At 46.0% G+C, this 9,901-nt stretch overlaps 1 non-coding gene across 1 annotated transcript; it reads right to left on the bottom strand.

Annotated features, from left to right (window-relative positions):
- Positions 1 to 9,290: 9,290 nt before the first annotated feature.
- Positions 9,291 to 9,397, bottom strand: LOC112633937. The gene has a single exon (XR_003121686.1). It is a non-coding gene; the product is annotated as a U6 spliceosomal RNA (small nuclear RNA).
- Between the last annotated feature and the right edge of the window lie 504 nt (positions 9,398 to 9,901).

Below are 9,901 nucleotides of genomic sequence, written 5' to 3'. Positions count from 1 at the left end.
CACGGGGGCTTGGTTCTTCCAGGACAGCAGAAGCATGGCTGCTGCTATGAACCTTGCCCTTCTTACTTCTCTGATCTCTAGAGCCTCTTTGAAAAGGCTCACCTGGGCCAGGCGCGGTGCCTCGCACCTGTAATCCCAGCATTTTGGGAGACTGAGGTGGGAGGATCACAAGGTCAGGAGATCGAGACCATCCTGACCAACATGGTGAACCCCTGTCTCTACTAAAAATATGAAAAGTAGCTGGGCATGGTGGGGTGCGCCTGTAGTCCCAGCTACTCGGGAGGCTGAGGCAGGAGAATGGCTTGAACCCGGCAGGTAGAGGTTGCAGTGAGCTGAGATCTTGCCACTGTACTGCAGCCTGGTGACAGAGCAAGACTCCATCTCAAAAAAAGAAAAAAGAAAAAAGGAAAGGCTTATCTGATGAGGTCAGGCTCACTCAGAATCATCTTCCTTTGATGAACTCAAAGGCAGTTCCTACAGTACCTTAGTTACACGGCAGAATCTCTTCATCTTTGCCCTAGAACATAATCACATCATCACACGAGTGACATCGTATTCAAGGCCCTGCCCACACCAAGGGGAGGCGGTTATCCAGGACGTGAGCCACAAGGGGAGGGCATCTTGGGGCTGTCTTAGAATTCTGCTTACCATACCTAGTACTCACAGGGCCTTCCCGTCATCTTGTGTTTTAGTTCGGGGGCAAACTAAAGGGACTTAATCTGTTTCCAAGGATTTCATACTTGGTAAAGACCATCCCATCTGTCTGACCAAGTACTGGAATTGAACGTTCATATGGTTTGGATCTGTGGCTGGGGAGGCCTTAGGAAACTTTCAACCATGGCAGAAGGTGAAGGGGAAGTGGGCATGCCTTACTTACGTGGCCGGAGCATGAAGGTTATTTGTAATTCCCAGTGTTGGAGGCGGGACCTGGTGGAAGGTGATTGGATCATGGGGGCAGAGTTTCCCTTTGGTTGGCAATGAGGTGGGCCCTGCATGTAGCTGATCCAATCAAAGCCCTTCCCTTTCAAATGGGCCTGCGAAGGGCAAAACTCACGTCGAGGCTCCCAGTGCCTCTGTCCTCTGTGAACTGCACAAGCCTGGAATAATTTCCTCCTGGTCATCTGACCTGGGCGAGGCTGGGAGCTGCTCCAGGGCAAGAAGACCAAAGTCCTGTCTGCTCCCATGAGCCCAGCACTCAAGGCTCATGCTGAACAATGGCAGGTGGTTAATCAGAATTTGATGAATAAATCAATGAATGAGCAGTTCTGCTTTCTCCTCTTTTCCATCAGCAGGAAATAATTGCCTTCTCAGAAGACTGCATTTTTTCTTTTATTCTTTTTTTCTTTCTTGTTCATTTATTTTATTTTTAATTTTTTTTTGAGATGGAGTCTCGCTCTGCTACCCAGGATGTAATTTTTTCATTGAGATATTTCAAACTTGAGTATAGTCAAAGAACCCCCCAAATACCGACTCAGGCTTCAGCAACGATCATTCCGATGTTATTTTTTCAAATTTCCTTCTCTCCTCTATGAGGAGGGTAGAGGGGCTAGAATATTTTAAAGTAAATCCCAGATACTGAATCAGTTTGCCCCCAAATACTTCAGTGTGTATCCTGAACATAAAAATATTTTTTTCAAATAGCCATAATCACACTCGCACACTTAACAAAAACAATTATAATTTCTTAATATCACAAAATACCCAGACCATGTTCAAATTTCCTCCATTATCTCAAAAACTGTCCACAGTAGGTTTGCTCAAATCTTATTGAGTTATAATCACACTGAGGTGTCAGCTGGAGTTTCTTTGGTCGCAAGTGACCAAATGTCTGCAACTGGGATGTTTCTAGTTGTTCCTTGGAAGTAGGTTTCCATGGTCAGGAGGCCTGGGAAATACTGAGTTGCAGAAAGTTAGGCTATCCCATTCTTCTCCCTTCTTTAGAAAGCTGAAGTGTGTGGTTAATCTGAGTGTAAAAGAGATTTTTGCAAACTTGGTTGACCTTGGAAATCTATTTTTGTTGTTGTTGTTGTTGAGACAGAGTCTCTCTCTGTCCCCCAGGCTGGAGTGCAGTGGCACAATCTCAGCTTACTGCAGCCTCTGCCTCCAGGGTTCAAGCTGTTCTCGTGCCTCAGCCTCCCGAGTAGCTGTGATTACAGGCACCCGCCACCACGCCTGGCTAATTTTTGTATTTTTAGTAGAGATGAGGTTTTACCATGTTGACCAGGCTGGTGTTGAACTTCCGACCTTCAATGATTCTCCTGCCTCGGCCTCCCAAAGTGCCACCACACCTGGCCGATCTTGGCAATCTTTGAGTTCATGCATTCTTGTATGAAGGTGATATCTCCCCCAAAGGGGCAAAAATTGGTTCTTCAGTGGCAAAAATTTTTTTTTTTTTGGTAGAAATGGGGTTTCACCACGTTGCCCAGGCTGGTCTCAAACTCTTAGGCTCAAGCAGTCTACCTGCCTTGGCTCCCAAAATGCTGGGATTACAGGCGTGAGCCACCATGCCCAGCCTAAAAATCCTACTTTATATGTGTAAAGCCTATGTGTACATTCACTACATAAATAGATATACTGTATATCTGTGACATTAAAACTGCATGTGGAGGGAGTGGTAAATAGAGAAAATGTTCCAGAAAAGCTCCTTATAGGGGGAAATGAAAAAATAAATGAAGAAATATTATTTTATTTTCCATCTGCACCTTAGTTCCCCCATCTGTAAAATCGGGATAATAATCGTGCCTAATTCAGAGTTGTGGCAAGATTTAAAAGCATTTACAGAGTGCCTGGCTCCTTGAAAGTACTATGTATGTGTTAGTTATTCTCGTGGTTGTCGTTCTTGATGTTTTTGGAGCATTTTGTAGGTGTTGGGAAATTGAAGAGCACAGTTCTGGGGTCAGATGAACTGGGTTTGGAGACTTTCCTTAAATTTGTGACTATTCCATGTTCTCATCTGCAAATGAAATAAAACTGCCTTGCGAAGCTGCTGTCCAGGTTAAAGGGAGTAACATAAGCAAAGTCCCTGGTGTATTAACCAACTGTTATTATTATCCCCTTCTGCAGATGGGCAAACTGAGACCGCAAGCCCTGGCGATGTGCTCAGACAGATGCGCATGTCCCCCGCTCCAGCTTCCAGGCTCCCGGGCTTCAGTCTTTAGTCGGCCTTTGTTCTGCCACTTTCTCCTGGAAGTCACACCTCCCTCTCTTCCTGCCTGCCGCATCGCAGGAGTCTGCACGCACCCAACCGGCTCAAGAGGCTCTGACAGATGTGAGTTTGTTGTTTTTGTTGTCTTTTTTAAAAACAGCCTGTGACTTTGCCTTTGTCTAAACAGAGCAGCAGCGAAGGCAGAGAATCTGTAAGGCTTCCTTGTTCCTCTGCCAAGCGCTGCCTCTGGTCAGCCAGAGCCACCAACTCTGTTATCTTTTCTGCTGGAGGCGGTAAGGGCAGGCCCAGCGCTGGGGCTCACCAGGGCCTCTTACTGGTTTTCTCGGCTCTGATTCTGGGTTTGGAATCCCTGGGTGTAAACCCTGCAAGCTGACACCAGCAAATTCGTCCTTTCAAACAGGGAGGCCAAGGACCCTGGGCACTCTCAAGCCCAACTTCAGCAACAAAAATTCTTTCTTTTTGTCTCCATCCCCTCAGCTTTTGAGGGCATGGCTCCGGCAGTCCCTGGGGTGTAACCTCTGTCTGGTGGCCGGCTCAGGTTTTGGGGGATGTGGAGGGAGGGTCAGGGATGCCAGCCTGGGCCATCACCTGCTTGCACAGGTCTGCAAATCAATAGCTGTGTCTGCCTTGGAGGAGGGCAGAGAACCTTCCAGTGGCTTCTGTTGTGCCGTTTTTTATTTTTAACCATGGAGTCCAGCACGGGAGTCAGACTGCCTACATTCAAGTCTTATTTTCTTCCATCCTCTACGGGGGACCCCTTGAGTGACTGTGGCCAAGAAACAATTAAGATCATTAAAATCTCTCCAGGTCTCAGTTTCCTCATCTGCAAAGTGGGGACAATGATAGTGCCTTTTTCACAGGATTCACGGAAGATAAAGTGAAGGGATGCATTTAAACCTGGCACACAGTGTACACTCAATAAATGTCAGCTGTGGCTAGTAGGGCCCTGCTGAGCTGGCCCCATCCACCTCTCACACTTCGTTTCCTACCATTCCCCTCCCCACACACTGTGCTGCAGCTGCCCTCCCCTCCCCTCTTGATACAAGGCAGGCTTGGCCTCCCTTCAAGGCTTTTGCTTCTCTGCTTCTTCTACCTGGGAAGCTTTTCCCAGATCTTCACCACGCGGGCTTCCTACCTGCTCATTGTCTCAGATCTGGGGTCACTTCTTCTAGGAGGTCACTTTCTCTCACATGACCCTGTTTTATTTGCTTCATAACCTTTACCCCCACTAGAAATTATTTGGTGCATTTATCTCTCGCTTGCATATTGTCTGATCTACCTCTGCAAAGTAAATTTCCATTTTTAGGAACCCTATCTGTACCCTTGAGGGCCTAAAATAGCAGTGGCGTACCGTTATCGTTCAGTAAGTGACTGGGTAGGGTACTAGCTTAAGTAACACAAAGCCAGTGCTGGTTAAGCTTGATTAAATAACGGGTTGGGTATTCTGAGAAGAAGGCCATTGTATACATTTCTTCTCTTAATTTTACGACACACTTCTGAAGGGGGTACTCTTTCTGGCCTCATACCACAGATGAGGCAACAGTCTCAGAGAGGTTAAGTAACTTCCCCAAGGTCACACAGCTAGTAAGCAATAGTGGCTTAGAGAGGCTCAAGTCTGGGTCTGTCCCAGTGCTTCCTTGGCCCTCTTTTTTTTTTTTTTTTTTTTTTTAATTTTAATTTTGAATCTGAGTCTCACTCTGGCACCCGGGCTGGGGTGCAGTGGTGTGATCTCAGCTCACTACAAACTCTGTCTCCTGGGTTCAAGCGATTCTCATGCCTCAGCCTCCTGAGTGGCTGGGATTACAGGTGCGTGCCCCCACGCCCAGCTACTTTCTGTATTTTTAGTAGAAACGGGTTTACCATATCGGCCAGGCTGGTCTCAAACTCCTGACCTCAAGTGATCCACCCACCTCGGCCTCCCAAAGTGCTGGGATGACAGGCATGAGCACCATGCCCAGCCCACCGTGGCCCTCTTTTGACTGAGGTCCTGGAGCTTTGATGGAAGAGGGAGTGAAGAACAGCAGCACTAATATGTCTTGTTTGAAGCACACGTTCATTCTGCACTAATAATATTTACATCCCAAATTGCCTTTGAGCCTCCCAGCAGCCCTAGTATATGGTGGGATGTGAACCGAAGCTCAGAGCCAGGATGTAATCTCTTGGGGCCACCAGATCCCGGCTTAGCCTTCTGTGAGATGTGTAGTTGCTGGACTTGAGAAAGGTCTCAGCTTAAAGCCTAGTCCTCTGGGAACCTCCTCTGAGCCAGTCCAGTCAGCTGCCGGGCCGGTGTCACTCTTCCTCGAGGTGCGACCCCTCCCTGGCACTCACCCTTGCATGCAGTGGCTCAATTGCATCTTCCCTGGCTTGCTAGACTCATGCTGTCCAGTGCAGTGGCCACTAGATCAACAGGGGCCAACTTTGCTCCCACCTCCAGGGGACATTTGGCCATGTCTGGAGACATTTGTGGTTACTGCATCTGGAGAGAGGGGACGCTACTGGAACTAGAGGAAAGGGTCCAGGGTCGCTGCTGAATCTTCCACAATGCACAGCACAGCCCACACTAAAATTATGGGATCCAGGTTGAGAATCTCTGCCTTAGAAGTGTCTACCGAACACTTGAAATGTGGCTGGACTGAGCTGAGATGTGCTGTGAGTATAGAACACACACTGGATTTCAAAGATTTAGTCTGAAAAAACGAATATAAAATATTTCATAAATCGTTTTAAAGTATTGACTACACGTCAAGGTGATAATATTTGGATATAGTGGGTTAACTAAACCGGAGGATAAAATTTGGTGTGCCTGTTTCTTTTTTATCATTTGATTTGCGGCTACTAGAAGATTTCAGATGACCTACAGGGCTCACGTTATATTTTGACTGGGCAGCAGTGTGCTAGACTGGAAATCCACGAGGAACGGAGTCTGTCTGGGTTTGCTTGTCACTGCAACTGCGGGGCTGGGCAGGGGCTTGACACGTGCTGGGTACTCAGTAGATAGTTACTGAGCAGGAATAAAGGAGGGACAGCAGAGAGGGAGGGAGGGAGAAGGAAGAAAGAAGGAGGGAGAGAAGGAAGGAGGGAAGGAGGGAAAAAAGGAAGGAGAAAGGAAAGAAAGAAGGAAGGAAAGAACAAAAGAAGGGAGAAAGAAAGGGAGGGAAGAAAAGAAGGAAGGAAAGAGGCGAGGAGGAGAGAGGGAGGAAAGAAAGAAAGAGAAGGAGGGAAGGAAAGAGGGAAAGAAGGGGGGAAAGGAAAGGGGAAGGGAGGAATAGAAGGAAGGAGACACAAACATTCCCTGGAGCTGTCTTGAAAGGCCCCAAAACCCCACTAGGCAAATATGATAGTGTTTATCGAAAGTCTTAATATGTGTGAATCATTTCACCAGTCATTTTCCTTCTAGGAATCTACCCGAAGGAAATAATCAGAGATGTGTGCATCTCTGGTGAGCCAGAATTCTCTCCCCATGTCCAGTATTTAAGGCAGCTGTCAAGGAGCTTTCCTTCCTTCTAGCGGATACCCCAGCTGCCCCGTCCCTGGTCTCTGCCCTGTGTCCCTGCCCAGTGTCTCCTCCAGGTCCCCTTGACTGGGGGTGGCCTTGGGTACTCACTTCATGCCCTGTTTGGGAGCTTCTTAAATGACTGCATCATTAAGCTCCTTAAATGACTGCATCACACTTCATTGTAAAAGCAAACCGACACGTATTTAAACAATTTAAACAATTCTCTATTGTTGGGTATTTAGGCTGGTTCCAACTTTTTGCTCTTGTAAATAACTGTACAATGGATATCCTGGTACATAAGTCTTTGCACACATCTCTGATTATTTCCTTAGGGTAGATTCCTAGAAGTAAAATGACTGGTGAAATGATTCACACATATTAAGACTTTCGATAAATACTATCATATTTGCCTAGAAAGTTTATGACAAATAACATTTCCGAGAGGAATGTGAGTCTGTCTCCCCAGCCCCTCCTTATCTTCTCCAGTCCTGGGATGCATCAATGAAAATGTAGAGAAAAAAAAACAAACATAAATAATTCCACCTCTGAAGTAAACCACTGTTAACAATTTAGTGAATATTTCCTCCAGATTGTTTTCTGTGTACTTGTACTCATGTATGTGTGTGCGTTTCAGAAATGGAATGATGTATACATATTGATTTGTAACCTGATTTTTTATTTGTTTTTTTTTTTTTTTTCAGACGGAGTCTCGCTCTGTCGCCCAGGCTGGAGTGCAGTAGTGCCATCCCGGCTCACTGCAACCTCCATCTCCAGGGTTCAAGTGATTCTTGAGTGTCTCAGTCTCCCGAGTAGCTGGGATTACAGGCGTGCGCCACCACCTTTGGCTAATTTTTGTATTTTCAGTAGAGATGGAGTTTTACCATGTTGGCCAGGCTGGTCTCGAACTCCTGACCTCAAGCTATCTGCCCGTCTTGGCCTCCCAAAGTGCTGGGATTACAGGCGTGAGCCACAGCTCCCGGCCTATTAACCTGATTTTTTTTTTAACTGCACGTTGTCATCATCTTTTATGAAGCATCAGTCACTTCCACGGCTTCATATCATGACCGCGAAGTCTGTACTGGAGAATATTTCACCAGTTCTTTAGTGCTGAACCTATGGGCTGCTTTCAGCGTTTCCCATATAAATGATGTGGAAATACATTTCCTTCCTTATACGTAGTTTCTAAATAATTCCCTAGAAATAAGAAAAATGCACATTTTAAAGGAATTTAATATGTATTCCAAAACTCAGAACAGCTGAATCGGTTTCTTTCCTCCAGTTGTGAGCGCGCCATTTCTCCATTTGGCTAACACCGTGGGTTTCCATTCTTTTCAAATATTGCTACTCTGAAAGATACACGAAGTGATGTCATTACAATTACAGTTTCCACCTCCATTGCTTGATTCCTCATGAATCTAAACATTTCTCCCGCATGCATTGCCCACTTTTATTTCCATTTCTGTGATTTGCCTGTCATTTTTCTTTTCTTTTTTTTTTTTTTTTTTGTGAGACGGAGTCTCGCTCTGTCACCCAGGCTGCAGTGCAGTGGCCGGATCTCAGCTCACTGCAAGCTCCACCTCCCGGGTTTACGCCATTCTCCTGACTCAGCCTCCCGAGTAGCTGGGACTACATTAGCTGGGACTACAGGCGCCCGCCACCTCACCCGGCTAGTTTTTTGTATTTTTTAGTAGAGACGGGGTTTCACCGTGTTAGCCAGGATGGTCTTGATCTCCTAACCTCGTGATCCACCCGTCTCGGCCTCCCAAAGTGCTGGGATTACAGGCTTGAGCCACCGCGCCCGGCCTGCCTGTCATTTTTCTTTAGCCATTTTTATGACTCTATACCAGCTTTGTCTATTTTAAGAGGCTAAATACTTTGTCATGTAGGTTGGAAATATTTTTCCTCATTGTTTTATGTCTTTTAATTGTATTCGTGATGGTTTTTTATGTCCAAGAGTTTTAAAAATTAATTATAATGAATACAAGTTGTATTTTTTTACTGTATACAACATAATGTTTTGAAATGTGTATACCTGGTAGCATGGCTAATTCAAGCTAATTAGTATATGCATTACCTCACATACTTATCATTCTTTGTGGTGAGAACACTTAAAATCTACTCTCTTACTGATTTTCGAGAATATCTTGTTGACCGGACACAATGGCTTACACCTGTAATCCCAGCACTTTGGGATACCAAAGCGGGAGGATCACCTGAGGTCAGGAGTTCAAGACCAGCCTGACCAACATGGTGAAACCCCGTCTCTATTAAAAACACAAAATTAGCCGGGCATGGTGGCGCATGCCTGTAATCCCAACTACTCAGGGTGCTAAGGCAGGAGAATCACCTGAACCCAGGAGGTGGAGGTTGCAGTGAGCCAAGATCACGCCATTGCACTCCAGCCTGGGTGACAGAGCGAAACTCCATCTCAAAAAAAAAAAAAAAAATAATAATAATAATTTATTATTAACTATAGTCTCCATGCAGTACCACAGATCACTTGAACTTATTCCTCCTCTGTAACTGAAAATTTGTATCCTTAGACCACCCCCTGGCAATCACCATTCTCCCCTCTGCTTCCATGAATTCCCTGGTCCAGGAATTTTTAAATATTTTTTTATTATTAAAAAAATTATGGAACATTTCACAGATTTGCACGTCATCCTTGTGCAGGGGACATGCTAATCTTCTCTGTATCATTCCAAATCTAGTGTATGTGCTGCCGGAGCGAGCGCAGTCCCTGGAATTTTGGAAGCTTATGTGACTCTTCGTGTTTCCCCTGGTGGTGTCTGCCTTCACAAGCCTAGAAGGGCCTTCAGGGGAATAGGTTTGAGGGCCCGTAGCCACAGCGGGACAGTTGAAGGAATATTCAGAGCGAAGCAGATGACACGGAATTTACAGGGTGAATGAGATGGCCTCTGGCTTCACAGAAGCTGTGTCAGTTACTCGGCAATGCAGCCTGGGAGGTAGAGAGCCCTCTGTCTTGTCTTAATTTTTATAAGGGTCTCTGAGCCACTCATTATGTGCAGAAAGAGCCCTGGGCAGAATCCTGGACTCTGGCAGGGCTGCCTGCTCACCATGGAGCCTAGTTTCCTCCTTGGTAAAATGAAAGAATGAGCCAGGATCGCCTCCTCGGACCCCTAACTGCTCATGACATATGGCTTTAAATATGGCTCTAAACATCACTCCCCGGGGAGCCCTTTCTAGGTATCTCAGGCCAGAGTCCTCAAAGGAAAGAC

This window comes from Theropithecus gelada, chromosome 10 (genome assembly GCF_003255815.1).
Source record: "Theropithecus gelada isolate Dixy chromosome 10, Tgel_1.0, whole genome shotgun sequence".
Lineage (NCBI taxonomy): Eukaryota > Metazoa > Chordata > Mammalia > Primates > Cercopithecidae > Theropithecus > Theropithecus gelada.
This window is presented reverse-complemented; position numbering and strand designations above follow the sequence as displayed.